This window comes from Salvelinus sp. IW2-2015, linkage group LG7, assembly GCF_002910315.2.
Source record: "Salvelinus sp. IW2-2015 linkage group LG7, ASM291031v2, whole genome shotgun sequence".
NCBI classification, from domain to species: Eukaryota; Metazoa; Chordata; class Actinopteri; order Salmoniformes; family Salmonidae; genus Salvelinus; species Salvelinus sp. IW2-2015.
The window spans coordinates 10,145,888-10,162,137 of NC_036847.1; the positions used below are offsets into that span (position 1 = coordinate 10,145,888).

The 16,250-nt window shown below is 46.4% G+C and overlaps 1 pseudogene; it reads left to right on the top strand.

The window, feature by feature from the left end:
- Positions 1 to 6,005: 6,005 nt before the first annotated feature.
- LOC111966913 (agrin-like) overlaps positions 6,006 to 16,250 on the top strand; it is a 164,712-nt pseudogene continuing 154,467 nt past the window's right edge.

Sequence of the window (16,250 nt, forward strand, 5' to 3'; positions counted from 1 at the left end):
TTCAACATTTACTTTAATTTATCGCTTGCAGCGCTGCTACTCGACGCTGTTGCCCGCCCCTCTGCATTTCACAACCTCTCTCCCTGACCCTTGACCCTTGGTATACCCCCTCAATCTACCCCATAGTACTCTGACCACAGAGGTCATTGTCAGGGAGGAACCTGTCAGGTGAACCACCGTGGCCAATCAGCATCTCACACCGCTCATTAACATAACAACACAACATCTACTTACAGTGGGGAGAACAAGTATTTGATACACTGCCGATTTTGCAGGTTTTCCTACTTACAAAGCATGTAGAGGTCTGTAATTTTTTATCATAGGTACACTTCAACTGTGAGAGACGGAATCTAAAACAAAAATCCAGAAAATCACATTGTATGATTTTTAAATAATTAATTTGCATTTTATTGCATGACATAAGTATTTGATCACCTACCAACCAGTAAGAATTCCGGCTCTCACAGACCTGTTAGTTTTTCTTTAAGAAGCCCTCCTGTTCTCCACTCATTACCTGTATTAACTGCACCTGTTTGAACTCGTTACCTGTATAAAAGACACCTGTCCACACACTCAATCAAACAGATTCCAACCTCTCCACAATGGCCAAGACCAGAGAGCTGTGTAAGGACATCAGGGATAAAATTGTAGACCTGCACAAGGCTGGGATGGGCTACAGGACAATAGGCAAGCAGCTTGGTGAGAAGGAAACAACTGTTGGCGCAATTATTAGAAAATGGAAGAAGTTCAAGATGACGGTCAATCACCCTCGGTCTGGGGCTCCATGCAAGATTTCACCTCGTGGGGCATCAATGATCATGAGGAAGGTGAGGGATCAGCCCAGAACTACACGGCAGGACCTGGTCAATGACCTGAAGAGAGCTGGGACCACAGTCTCAAAGAAAACCATTAGTAACACACTACGCCGTCATGGATTAAAATCCTGCAGCGCACGCAAGGTCCCCCTGCTTAAGCCAGTGCATGTCCAGGCCTGTCTGAAGTTTGCCAATGACCATCTGGATGATCCAGAGGAGGAATGGGAGAAGGTCATGTGGTCTGATGAGACAAAAATAGAGCTTTTTGGTCTAACTCCACTCGCCGTGTTTGGAGGAAGAAGAAGTATGAGTACAACCCCAAGAACACCATCCCAACCGTGAAGCATGGAGGTGGAAACATCATTCTTTGGGGATGCTTTTCTGCAAAGGGGACAGGACGACTGCACCGTATTGAGGGGAGGATGGATGGGGCCATGTATCGCGAGATCTTGGCCAACAACCTCCTTCCCTCAGTAAGAGCATTGAAGATGGGTCGTGGCTTGGTCTTCCAGCATGACAACGACACAAAGCACACAGCCATGGCAACTAAGGAGTGGCTCCGTAAGAAGCATCTCAAGGTCCTGGAGTGGCCTAGCCAGTCTCCAGACCTGAACCCCATAGAAAATCTTTGGAGGGAGCTGAAAGTCCGTATTGAAGATCTGTAGGGAGGAGTGGGCCAAAATCCCTGCTGCAGTGTGTGCAAACCTGGTCAAGAACTACAGGAAACGTATGATCTCTGTAATTGCAAACAAAGGTTTCTGTACCAAATATTAAGTTCTGCTTTTCTGATGTATAAAATACTTATGTCATGCAATAAAATGCAAATTAATTACTTAAAAATCATACAATGTGATTTTCTGGATTTTTGTTTTAGATTCCGTCTCTCGTAGTTGAAGTGTACCTATGATAAAAATTACAGACCTCTACATGCTTTGTAAGTAGGAAAACCTGCAAAATCGGCAGTGTATCAAATACTTGTTCTCCCCACTGTATGTCTATCTGATGACTTGAACATCATGCACTTTAAATCAKTATCCATGACATAGACCAGGGGTGCCTAGCAACGGTCCACCAGCTCCTGCTGGTTTTCATTTGCCTTCTCCCTGGGAAACCAGGTGCATGCAGCCACCAGCCAACCAATGACAATCATTGATCAAGGAAGTACCAGGTGACTAACGATAGCAATTAGCCAGCAGGACTATGGAACTGGAGGAATTGGGCAGTACACCCCTGGCGCAGACTGTGTAACTTCACCCTAATGTGGCMCTGGTTGACAGATCGCTGCCTGGGCCAGAGACTGACACCTGAATCAGCCCCCAGCTCCATCACTGTACCTACCCATTGTCAGGGCTGTCTGAGCCAACAACAACGGCTCTCTCCGTGGATCACCGACACTCCCTGTACCCTGACACACACCACCCCATCCTCCAGTGCCACGCTGGATCACACTCCACATGTCCGCCACATGGAAGAGCATCAGTCTCCAACTAGCTAGGCGCTAGCAGCAAAGCTCCCGCAGTTCTTTCCTCTGTTACCCCTCTCCCTTTTTCTTTCTCTCTTATTGCACAACCATTGGAATAATTTCTTTAAGGGCCATTAAGGGAAAAGTGCTGGGGATAAAAAATGAATAAACAGTTTGAGTCGACAGAGCGTGGAGGGTATTAAATGCTCAGATCATTATTGTTGTTAGCACTGATGAAGAGGGAGGGGGAGGTGGTTGAGGAAGCAGAGGGCTAATGAATGAGTGGCTGCTGCTGGTTAGTTCCTCTCCATTAGCAGAGTAGTGTAGCAGTAGTGGCGGGGATGCCTAGGGGGCTCAGTACTGGCCCTGGATCAGTCTTCAGGTTACTGCCACAATGGCGTGGGAGATCTCAGCCGTGCCCAGCTATTCTGGGTGGTAGGTAGCCTTGTGGTTAGAGTGTTGGGCCAGTAACCGAAAGGTTGCTAGATCGACTCCCCGAGCTGACAAGGTAAACATCTGTCATTGTACCCCTGAACAAGGCAGTTAACCCACTAGGCCGTCATTGTAAATAAGAATGTGTTCTTAACTGACTTGCCTAGTTAAATAAAGGTTAAATAAATAAATAAAATCTTACTTGGGCGGTCTGCTGAGACAGATGTGGAGATGGGGCTATTGGAAGAAGAGAGGGGGAGGGAGGTGATGACTGGAGGCCTGTGCTGGTGGTGAGGAGTAGTAACTGAACTAGGATCAGTTACAGACAGCAGAAGACTGAATAACAACCCATAGCAACAATCCAGCCAGCAATACAATAACGTCATAACAATTAAATTATCCAGGATCAGCTTTTCACTGCATTCTGAGCCAGGGTCAACTGTAAACAGCTGGTAAATGAGACAAGAATGGCTATTAAACAGAAGCAAAGTTTAACCCGGATCAGCTCCAGTTTCTTCTGCAATGGGAGTGGGCTGAGATCAGCCTTGGGCATTACCGTCACGCTCGTTGAGCGCAACTGAAGGAACGACGACGTCACTCACTGTCCTGTGTGTGTGTCATGGCGTGAGTCATGTTGTTAAGAAGAGACCACCCTGCTTTGGAACATTGGTGCATCCCTGTTCCCACTTAGATCACACAGTTGATCACTAGCCCCAAGCGTAACAACACCATCCTGTCTTTAGAACTGATCTGTCTGTTCTGTTCTCTATTTCTCTGCCACTCCTAAACCCAATGAAGGATAATGACATTAGACATGCACAGCTGCAAGGGCCCCTGGCTCTGGCTTGTCCCCCGCCCGCCGCACCCCATTCCCTATCAATATCCAATCCCTCCCTCTATCCGGATTTGTGGACGGCAGCTTGGAYACCCTGTTGACTGGGAAGTCTGGGAATCTGCTGGAAACCAGAACGCTGTAATTTATGGTGATTGGAGGTAATACTGAAGCAAGACAATTGGCCCACCTGCTAGTGAAACTGTATAGGGCAGAACGTCTGGGCGTCTCTCCATGGGTTTGACAGCATGGCTGGATTCACATGGCAATTTTTATCTCAATTTAGCTCAAACATGTCTCATCACTCCACTTTCCTCGTCCCTGCTTCCTTTTGGGTTATTATGGACAGCGTATTTCTCATCTTCAATTCATGTCACATTGCAGACACCCTGTCTACGTGTCGCAACTGTACACTGCACACTAAAACATTGAACACAAACGTCCCTAAGCCCCATTTTACCGTAATCTAAGTTGTTACTCGGGTTGGTGTACAGCTGTTTCATACGGCCTTTGATCAATTAGCTCGAGACGTTGGTCGTCTGGACGACCAGGACGTGTGCTCGACTGCTCTCACATCTGATCCCACATTATTTTTGTCACCAGTCACCCATGCAAACGGTGCAACCCACCGAGAATACAGAGACATAACACAAACTGCATGCTAACTACTTTTGGTTGGACCGTCATCATGTTAAAGAGGGAGTCAGTCCAACTCCTTTGGCTGCTTTATGGAAATTGGCATTTCAAAGCACTCTGAGAGAGATGTTAACCTTTCGCGATATCAACGCATTAAAAATGGATCAGAGACGAGCTTTGATGTGAACAGAGGATTCTATTTGGGTCATGTTGGCACTACAGTGAGTGGCTCAGAAGAGCAGCAGCTTGGTGGCGCCCTCTATTGAATGGATTCTGTATGGTTTAGGTACTTTAGGTCACTGTAGGAAGATAATGAGATTGTTGCTTTTGCGTACCATGTCCTGAGAGACAGGCTTAAGCAGACGTCTGGGCTGGAGTAACCTACCTGGCTAGGGTATCATGTTGTTCTGTGAGGGCATAGCTGAGCCCTGGGATGCAAGCTGCAGCTAGTGGTTGAACACTGCCTTCCCCCTCCAGGGTGACTGAGACCTGGGTGACCTTGTGTTCTCTGGGAGTTTACCTCCAGACTACAGGGTAAGGGGTCCCCGCGGGGCCAAACAATACAGGGACAAGACCTCGTCCAAAGAGATAAATTACTTGTGATGGTTAACCAGAGCAGATCCCCATCATGTGTGTGTGTGTGTGTGTGTGTGTGTGTGCGCGTACATGTATGAGTGTGTGTGTCAGAGAGAGACTGAAAGAAATTTGTATTTTCTGTGTGTTTGAGAGAGAAATGTGAAGGGTTAGTGTAAAAGACACAATGGGATTGTTTCCTCATGCGTTTTCTGTATAAATCAAGCTACTTTATGCATCACCGTGGGTGTATTCGTTAATGTGTCGTCGTGTGTGTGCGCGTGCGTACGTGTGTGTGCGCGTGCGTACGTGTGTGTGCGCGTGCGTGCGTGCGTACGTGTGTGTGCGTGTGCGTACGTGTGCGTGTATGTGTGCGTTCATGTGAGGTAGAGGGTGTGGGGGAAAAGAGACAGAGAGTGAGATGGAGAGTAAAATAACATAAATACTTTATGATATATACCGCTTTGCATCTGCCCTGCTCGGATGATCACTTGTCATTGTTGGTGTAAGTAGATATTGATGTACGGTGGGTTTTAAAACAAGCCGTGACCGCCCCACAATTTTGACCTCATTATAAGTATCGAACAGAAAAAATACATTTCTTTTTTTAAAAGCGCATAAAATTACATGCTATGGATTAGGTGCATATTTTTTCTCCTCAGATCAGTCGCCAGCCCTGCTGAATATAAAAATATTTATTTGAGTTATTCTTCTCTTATTTGACACGGGGGGGAAGGGGGGACAAACATGTGGCACGGTGTCATGAAAGTGAGCGTGGAATACAAAAATCCCCAGTTTGAATATGATTTTAATTGAATATGGGCTTATTCATGTGTAGCATATAGAATGAGGTTTTACAGAAGCATGTTGCCAGTAGATTGGAAGTGTATTGGCCAAATTAGCGTTTGCAAATTGGACAATATTTGATTGACCTAAATGTACATGATCGTATTCCCCCATGGTTTATTTTTCTGCTTTCACTTCATTAAATTTGTTTCTGTGTGTGTGTGTGTGTTATAAACCTTAGGATTGATTCTGACCTTAATGGGTCGTTTTCTTTCTGATTCAGATTTAACGAGGATGTGGGTGACATTTTTAAGAGACCAATCCCTCTTTTGTTTTTTCTTGCACTGTTGCTGCCTCCCACCCCAACATGACCCAAGTATTCCCAAAAGCTTTTATTTTCCCTTGTCTTCCCCCTTCCCCCTCTTGCTCCCCCTCCCCTCTTTGTTAGAGACAGCTCCTCTCTCTCATTCCCCCTCTCCTCTCCTGTCTGCGCTGTCTTTTCCTTGGGGTTGAGGCAGGCAGGGAGAAGTGCTGCTCTGGAGAGTGACGGTGCTCGGGAGACAACACGTTCAGCCGCTGTTGTAAAACGCAAGAGGTGGACTAAATGTCAGGCGCCACCGCTCGCCTGTTCTTCCTCTTTCCCCTCTCACTCTATCGCTCTCCTGCTCTGCTCTGGCTGTCTCTATCTGCAGCTCGCTGGCTGGCTACTCTCTCTCTCTCTCGTTGACTAGGGCTTGGCTGGCTGAGCAGCGGAGTGAATTAACGCAGTGGACTACCTGCTGCCTGGGGATTGTGTGCGCTGTGAATACTCCGTCAATACGCAAAGCTCCAAGTTGTTGTTTTGGCTGCCAGTGAATGGGCCTGTCCCTCGGAGGAGCAACTCGAAGGAGATCATCCGCAGCCAAGCCCAGGACAAGCAACCGGGAGTAGCCTMTGGAGCAGGAACAGACAGAAGGAGTGGATTCTTGAGAAAAAGGAGAAAAAAAGAGGGAGACTGAGCCAGAGAGAGAGTGAAATGAGCAACTGAGCAGCTTCTACTCTCAATGAAGAAGGGGTGAATAAGCGACTGCTTTTTTGAAAAGGAGAAAACCAACTTGACACTCTCGGACAGAGGGCGATAACAAGACCCCCCTTGCGATTTGTTTTTGGATGAATATGCCATCAGGGGTGGACAACACGAGGAAAGAAAGAGAAAAAGTATTCAGGGCTTGTTGTTAATTTCTCATCTGGCACAGACTTTTCCCCTCTTTCTTTCCTTCTCTCTCCATTTCTTTTGTGGGTTTTCTTTAGTCTGTGGGTCGGCTGAGGTTTGTCGCTTCTCTGTATAGCCGGACTCAGGCGGAACAGAGCTGAGGAGAAGACAACTCATGTTGAGGTACAGAGCTGGGGGCGTAAATTGTTCCCCTCTCCAACTTTCCGCCCTCTCTACTTCTTCTGACCTGTTTTCTCCAGACTCCAAGGGTGGCCCCCACATGCGAGTGGCGAGGGGGAAGGGGGCCACAGTGTTTTGAACCGAGGAAGTGGGTGGTGAAAAAAAGAACCCCCTTCACGCTCCTAAGAGCATATGGTTAATCGAGTGGTGGCCAGCTGCTTACTAGCCCCCCTGCTAAATACGCTAACGCTAGATACAAGTGCGCAGCGACGGGGGAAGCTTCGTGCTCCGTGCTCGGAGAAGACAGTCGCATTGCCGTGTTGCTGTTGCCTTTATTTCGGTCCTGACTAGAGCTATAAGGAACAATAAGCCGGCGGGCAGCCAAGTGAAAACAAAGAGCCGGTTGTTGTTGTTTTCCTTGGAGCGTTTTGTAAGGAAAAGAAAAGGAGGCTAATGAATGTCTTCAGAGCGCCAGAGCTGCCGGAGCTCTAGCCCCAAGCTCCCAGTTTATCAGCCACAGGAGGCTGAAGAAAGATGCTCCCCCGCCAAATCACCAGCAGCTACTCTTGACGAATGCTGTGGTAGTGTGGCGGAACCTGGCTTGTTTTGTGAGGGATCCTGGGGCAATAAGGAGACCAGTGTGTTTTGCAACAGTGGACCAGTGCTGCAAAGAGATCAAGGAGGCTTCTTACTGTAATTACTGTTGAGTTACTGTGGAACTTTGGCACCTTTTGAACTAGCACGTGCACACACACACACACACACACACACACACACAAACAGAGACACACACACACATTTACACTTTCATACTGTACATATATTCACTCCACATACGTACACACCAATCTGTTGTCATCTCCTTTCCAGTACTTGGATTAAAATGGAGGTAGCGTGGACAGCTGGGGGCCTATAGCAGTGCAGGCCCACACCCTTCTGTCCTCTTCCCACCAATGGATGTTATTACTGTCCAAAATGAGTTGCCTGGAAACCATTGAAAGCTCCTCAACGCATCTTTCTGAAAGCAACTGCGACTCCCTCCCCACGGCGGAACACAGCTGGATTCAGGGCTGAATCTACCAACTATTACCCAGTCTATCATTCTGTCCTCCCTCGTTTCTGGTGTCATTTTTATTCCTTGGTTCATCGGGTTCTTCTTCTCCCACCCCGTTACCCGTACCTTCCCACCGGGCGGACGGACTCTGGAAGTGGAGTATGACCAGCTGCCATTACCCCACGCCGCCCCCGGAGCGGGACCGGATGTACCAACACAAGGTGTCCCTGGTGGTGCGCTACTTTATGATCCCCTGTAACATATGTCTCATCCTGCTGGCCACCTCCACGCTGGGCTTCGCCGTGCTGCTCTTCCTCAACAACTGTACGTCCACCAATAGTACTACCACACACATACTCACGCACCCCATATACAACGTACTCCCTCTGTCACCCTGTAGCCATGTGTGTTTGTGTGTCATGGTCAGTAGTATGAAGGCTTTATATGTGAGTGCATTTGTTTGCCAGATACTCGGGGKGGGGGGGAGGGGGGTGCGGAAGAGTATGCATGCATGGCTTTTKGTACAAGAAAAGTTATGGGTCAGTAGGATTTCGCTTAGTTTACATAGACTATTAAACACCTTACAGTCTCTCAGGTATTTTACTCTGCTGAGAAAAGATATGAAAGACTGGTCTACTTGACCTCTGGCGGTGCTATCTGAAAGGCTGGGGCTGGATGAAGTGGAGGGATATCTCAGACGTTAAAAGTCAGCTTTCCCTCGACGCACAGTCCCAGCTTCCTTCTTTTGAGTCCTTTATCTCCCCCAAAGCCTTGGCATTTACTTTGAACTGTGGGATAAAGTAGCCAGATTAAATGCCTTTGGACGTTAGAAAAAGCTCTTGGCATGGAAAGTGTCCCCACTTTGAGCGGTTATCGGCCTGAATAGAAAATGCCATGATGGTGCATAAGCTTCTGTCTGTGCTTCGCCTGGTGGCTCGCTGGTAGATGAGCAGCAACATTACCATTAGGCAACACGAGAGTGACCTTTTGGAGAGCGAGCTCGACGCAGCAACTTGCCATTTCACAAGTGTGTTTGGGGGGGTGACGTATTGTCTGTAAGTTGTACATTGGGGACTATCTGTCTCTCGCTTCAAAGTTGTACATAACTGGTTTATGTCTTGCCTGAATGACACAGTTTTCAGTAGTTCAAAGCTTTATATCAGCTTTATGTCAATTGGTTCTTCGCGATGGGAATAGGAACACGCCAGTATCACTGGAGTCCCGATTGTGTCCTGACACCCACATAGGTGTGCCACCACAGGAACATCAGTATGTGTTCGATAGCACTGCTTTATTCAGTGTCACGTATTTCTTAGCACTGGAGTCCCGTGTCAGATGAGTTGCCTATGCGGAAGGTTCAAGCCTAATCAACACTCAATTTTTTTCACTTTGAAGGTGTTTAAAACTGTCTGGAGTATAATCATCATTGCACCCACGTGAATTAGCATTACGGAGACTAAATAGGAGTGATGGCGGAAAAATCGATACAGTTACATATTGGGATAATATTTTTGACAATATATCTCTAGTCGGTTGCATGTGCACCAAAACTCATTTTATAGCTTGTTCGCCGTGTTCTTTTTAAATGGTGAGCCAACATGTTTTCAGCACTTTTATTTCCATGACTGATGGAAATAAAAGTGCTTATGGGTCTCTCTCGTCCCTCTGCAGCAGACATAGTGAGCAGTACGTTTGGAACATCGAATCGCAATACATATAGAATCTTGAGAATCTCAATACATATCATATCAGCACCTAAGTATGGTGATGATATCGTATCGTATCAAGCTGTGAACTTTGCGTGGAAATGACAATATACACTTTTAGTAGAATACGGGCATCAAAGCATCCCTGTGAATGTCCCTTTTTATCTGTCTGTATGCCTCTCTGTGCCTCTGCCTGTCTGTCTGTCTGCCGTCTGTTTAAGGCTTCATTCCGAGCCATGCTAGCCCGCCACAAAGCTATTATCAGCCTGAGGATTTTCAATCACGTACGAGACACGTCCCGGGGGCTAAGGATGCCACTGCATTAGATCTTGAATAAAATAACCAAAATGCACCACTTTAGAATTCTGAAAATGCCCCCCCTCCCCTCTATCTCTCTCTCTCTCTCCCTCTCTCTCTTTTCTCTCTCTGTCTCATCGACGGGGGCGTTCCAAAGTGAAGTTCATTTATAACCCCTCCGTGTTACTGAATCAATTTAATCCAGACATATTCCATTAGATTTAAATACAAACTCAGTGAGAGCACTCCATCTCCACCTCACAAGCTAGAGAGAGAAAGAGAGCGAGAGACGGGAGAGGGAGAAGTGAACAGAGCGCCATTAACATGGAAAGCTCTTACTGTGTGGATGGAAAACTGGTTTGGAGAGGAGCTGGAGCGAGAGAAAGGAGAGGACACAGACCTCAGGTCAGAGCGAAGCGTGGCCACACACAGCTTGTCCTCTTCACATTGTGGCCTGGTTCCTGGAACTCTGTGGGGGAGTGATTCACCTACTAGAGAGGAGAAACATGCACACACACTCACACCACACACTGATGCACATAGACAAACCCCAACACACCCTAATACACAAACACGCACAACACAGCCTTAATCGATCTGCTCTAGATCTAGCGGGAATCAGTTCTGGATGCTTCAATCACATGCATACACATACAAAGGTTTGTGTTGTATAGGGACAGCAGACGGCGATGGGAAAGGAAGATATGGTGGTAGAGACCTTATCTCCTCCTCTTATTATGACTGAGATGGAGACATTTACATTTGGCAAACATTTAGGAAATTCTGTTGATTTGCTGTCATGTGCTCCAAGACACCATATGGCAAATACTGCAGTGTGTTTGCGTTTTAGGAAAGGGGAGCAGTGTGTGTGTGTGTGTGTGTGTGTGTACATGTTTATCTACATGTGTGTGTTTGTGCTATTGTTGTGCCATGTTGTTTTTGAAGTCCCTGGGATTGAAATCTGTTACTGTCATGATTGCCTGGGAAACCAGTTCAACAGACACTTCATTATTCACCGTCGCAAACACAGCGTCTACCCCCCCCCCCCCCCTTCCTCTCCTCTCCCCTCGTCCTCTCTCTCTGGCTCCCTCAAGCCCAGCTGTTGACAAGCAATTGTAAGTGAGCCTAAATTTAAACTCTGCACTGGCAACCGTTAACTGTGATGCCGTCGTCAGGTAGCGAGCGATGCCGGAGACGCCTCACGCCTCCGAGCGAGGACGGCCGGGAAGGCGAGAAGCTCCGGCGGAAAATGTGTTAGCTGGGTAATTGATGTGATGTGATTTTATCTTGCTCATTATCCCGGGTATGCAAGCCTACACAGGGGAAAGGTGCGGCGGGCTGGCCTGACGCGAGCATGGGCTGCTCAGTGGTTTGGAAAGGCGAGTTGGAGTGCAGATGGTAAAGGTCGCTGTCACTGAACACTGGGGGTCTTAGATGCTTTGCTATGGTCAGGTGATGTAAGAGCATTTACGGCACTGACAGATTCAACCGCATGCTAATCTACTTACAGTGGTTGGTGATGCTTCACGCATCGGTTTAAAGTAGACCACTTTGTTGCTGTTCCAGTCATTGTGTGTTAAGTGAAGCTCATTATTTTCTATAACAGTGCCCCATCGCGCCCAATCCCCCATTAACTTGACCCTTCATTAGAGGTGTATGTATGTATGCATATGCATGTCTGTGCTCTACAAATGCCCTCTTTGTATGTTCCTATAGGACACCAGTGATAGAGGAATGTAGTTGTGCCATCATCTACCATGGCACCATTACATCATAACAGTACATAACCCATGCATTACTGCAGCAGGGTCATGATGTCATATCTATGGGTGAAGGCAATTAGTTAACTCATTGGAAAGAAAAAACAGACATSGGGGTGGGATGGGATCAGTTATTTTTGCTGTGTAGTCCTCTTCAAGGGATATTTCATTCGCTTAGGCTTATTTGAGGTATATAAAAAAAAGTCAGTGAAAGTGGTAACTAAGATAATAATGACACAAAACCTGAGTATGTTTTTCACAAAATACCAATTATCGGATGCTTTCATAGGTGTCAGGTGTGGTTTGCGAATTGAATGGACCATTAAAATTGTAAATATCCATCGACAATTGTACGTCTATCATGAAATTCTATTCATTCTGATGAGCTGGCTCTATTGAGCCTCTCCATCCCTCAGATACTCTATTAGAACCTGTTTGATATACCCAAGCCAGAGGAGAATCTTCTTCTCTGCTTTTTGCTGGAGCAACTCAATTACTGGGGTTCACCCCATGGGAAAGTCCTTGAATCTCGCCTTAACTTAAAACCCATTTCTAACTCACTCTCTCTCTTTTATCTCCTCCAGACAAACCTGTTCACTTCACGCCGGCCCAGCCTCCTGACGGTAAGTCCTCTGTGAATTCTCACTCTACCCTACCTTCACCGATTGACTACATAGTTTTGGCTCCCCTACAAATAATTACCTCAGAGCTGCTCTCTGTCTTCCTCACCTCTCTGAGTCCTGATGCTTTTAGTTTGCATCACCACCTCCACCTTTCCCCCATATGGCCATTGATATGGGGCGGTCTGTGATGACTTGATTGGTCTCATCTCCTTTAAGCCCAGTTACAGCTGTGCAGTAGCTTCTACCAGACTACAGCATCTCCAGCCTCATGATTCAGTAATACTAGTMATCCTCCCTCCTTCCCCATTCAAAACGTCACTCCTCACACCCCCTAGATGTAGGCCAGGGATACACGGAGGCTCCAGTTTTTCCACTATGCCCAGCCTTGTTATCCACCATGCTTTCCGGGCCTAATTCCACAGATGGCAATCTCTGTACTCTGTGCAGGGCTATTGTTTCAGTTGTTTGGCGGGCGAGCGACGAGAGTCATTAATTAAACAGCAACAATTTATTGGCAAATGGCGGATCTCCACACTCTTTAATTGGAAGGAAACAGCTGGTTTCTGGCTCGGTCATGAATATTTATGATGGCAGCAAACACATGAAGCACTGTTTGGTAGCCCCCAGATTTCTAACAGACAGACAGACAGACAGACAGACAGACAGACAGACAGACAGACAGACAGACAGACAGACAGACAGACAGACAGACAGACAGACAGACAGACAGACAGACAGACAGACAGACAGACAGACAGACAGACAGACAGACAGACAGTTGAGGTGGACTCCTGGTAGCGCTGGGAGGTGTAGCCTTATCCTCACAGTGTGGGGGGCTACCAAGCCAAAGGTTGGCCGTGTAAGAAAAACAACAGGCAGAATGCTGATAATGATCTGAGCCCCTATCTACTGAAGCTGTGAACAAAAGGCACCTCTGGGGGCTCAACGACTGTCCGATAATTGCTCAATCACTCTCTTCATAGGTCAGCACATTTGCAAAAGCTGTTTTTGAGAAAGGGCGCTGTTGTGTTCAAATGTATCAATTTAGAGCTTTAGACGATGAATATGATATGATGGCCTCGCCGAGTCACGACAATGGCTTTTGTCAATGCGAAATGGGTGTCCGTGGTCTGCACCTGCCGAGTAATTGAGCTTGATTGGAGCATTTCTCAACTTCACCTCACCTTAACACCTGGGGAGAGGAGAGAGACATCTCTGGTTTTATTTTTCAACTCCTTTAATCAAAGTGAGGTGCTCCAAAGGTCCAATCACACGGCATCACGATCCGCCGCAGATATTTGTTTACTTTTTAATGACATGAGATTGCTTCAATAAATGATTTGCGCTCTCGACGAGTGGAGATTCTCCGTTTTTTTGTTGTTGAAATAAATAGTGTCACCGAGCCAAGTCAAGTACGTGCCGGTGAGAAACTGAGTGCAGTCAGCGAGGCAATACAGTACATCTCTCCATTTTCCCTCCAAAAATTGTGGCTTTTATCGATCGCAGTGGCGTCCATTTCCCATGTATTCAAGTTTTGGCTTGTCTGAAGGACGTTTGTTTCTGCACTAGTCAAGCGTTTAAAAGGCTCTGCTGCTGGCCCATAATTACATTTCCAATAGTCCTGTAGGCTCTCAGTCAGCAGAACAGGATTGTTTTTTGATCCAAACATAGAAGAGCAGCAGTAGACATCTGCAGTCTCCAGTTAGCCCTGAGGGACAACGTTTCCGCGGATCATTTAGTTGCTGGTGAGATTAGTGGGCCAATTAGAGATGGCCTAAATACACTAGCCCCTCTCCTACGACTAGCTGAATGTTGTGCCGTGGGGACATGGTGGTAGCCTACCAAGGCTCTTATACAGCGTCTCCATTAGTCAAATCTGTTCTACAGAGGAGGGCTATTCTACTGAACTTGTCYTCAGTTCCAAGGACACACTTCCACATACTTAATTAACCAGAATCAGAGAGATATACTAAAGAATCTGCAGACTTTTAAAATATCCTCTTAGTCTCTGAACTTGTTTTTGGGCAGATGATTTATTCTTGTTAGCGAGAAGAGATGGAGAGAAGTGTTTTTTTGGGGGGGGGGGTGATCAGAACTAGAAAGCCTATAGGGAGACACTGGTGATCTGCTGTCTTTGCAGCACGAGTCGAGAGCACTTGCACAGTATTTGTGGCGCGCACCACCTACAATTAGACGGCAGATTCCACCCAATAAATGAGTGCTAATCACCAGCCGAAAAGTGACAAAGTCACAAAGCACCCTCTAATTAGTCTCTCTGCTGCGGCTTAAAGTGCCAGTCTCTGCACTCAGTCCACAGTCATTATTGCCTGTCATCTCCAGACAATAATAAGACCGTTGTGACAGCATTTTACCCAGCAACAGAGAGCAAAGTCTCAGTCCGTTGTTCAAGGTAGAACCACACGGGTTGGACTTTGGTGAGGGGTCAGTTCTATTGCATTGAGCTAGCGGCCTTTTGCTAGCCACGGTTGTCATTTTAATGTTAATGATGAGAGCAATTTGCATATTGTATACACACACTTCTCTGGCTCTCTGCCTCTGGTCATTGCAATATTTACATATTAAGCATAATGTAAGTTTCCTCTTTCACAGTCCGATTGCTATAATGGCTATTATATGGTATTGATGTTAACTGGAAGAACAGTGCAGATGCAAAGTTTGGTAACAGAATGACAGTTTGTGCCGTTATTGTGTTACTGTACCAAATTTAGCATCTGAACTGTTCAAGTAAATGTGTTTTTGTAAAATGTTATGTGGAAATTGTTCAAATTCGGCCTTGTCCATAGAGTTGTATGGTTTGTTTAACTTTGCAAAAATCGGAGTCTAAGCATCGTTCTGTTACCGTGGAATTGTCCTTTTCTATGTGATAGTGTGTGTATCAATCCCGAGGAGCCAGTGTGACTCCAACAGGTAGAGAACCAGTTGGTTCAGTCCTGGAATTCGTTTTGACACTCCTGTCAGTCAGATTTAAGTAGAGTCAATTGTACTCTCAAGTTAAGTGATAACTAACAGGTGAGTGAGAGAGCTTTACTCACAGCCGTAGGTGAACAGACATGGTTAAAACTGGGCTAAATTGGGCCACGAAGACAAAAACAAGGATCCAAATGGGAAACCTGAGCTACCTCCAGTCGGGTCTGTCTGCGTGGTAGCTAGCTGTCTCCCACACCTCTTCTCCTGGCTGTAATGAATACACCGGCTGTGAATCCTTCAATCTGGCGTTTGTCACAGAAAGTGTCCCCCGGAGGATACTCCGTACCAGCAGACATAATAGATGTTTGAATTGAAAAGTGATTTGATCTAGGACTGGGAGGGTTTCTGCGACGAACGGGAAAGTGCTTGTGGGCTTACTTACACTCTTCCCAGAACACTTCTTCCTCTTAAAAGATGTGCCAAAACTTTCTCTGCAGCAGCTTTCAAAGACTCCCCCCCAACACTCTCCACAAACTCTACACAACAAACTCTACACTGCAAAAATAACTGATCCCATCCCACCCCCATGTCTGGTTTTTCTTTCCAATGAGTTAACTAATTTCCTTCAGCCATAGATATGACATCATGACCCTGCTGCAGTAATGCATGGGTTATGTACTGTTATGATGTAATGGTACCATGGTAGATGATAAGATGATGGCACAGCTACATTCATCCAAACTGGCTGTAATTTATTCAGTCAACCCTTTCCCTATGTTCTTTACAGTACGCCTCACTCAGAAATAGAGGCAGAATTCATTATGACTAGTCGCTTATCTTAATTAAATCAAAAATCTACCTAATCTTTTTTGGGGGAGGTGGGGCTGAGGATGGGCTCATATCAAGATATCAAAGGTACCAGGACTGTAAACGCTCCTCTCTCTCACGGATTGGCATTTTGCTCTGTGAGAAAC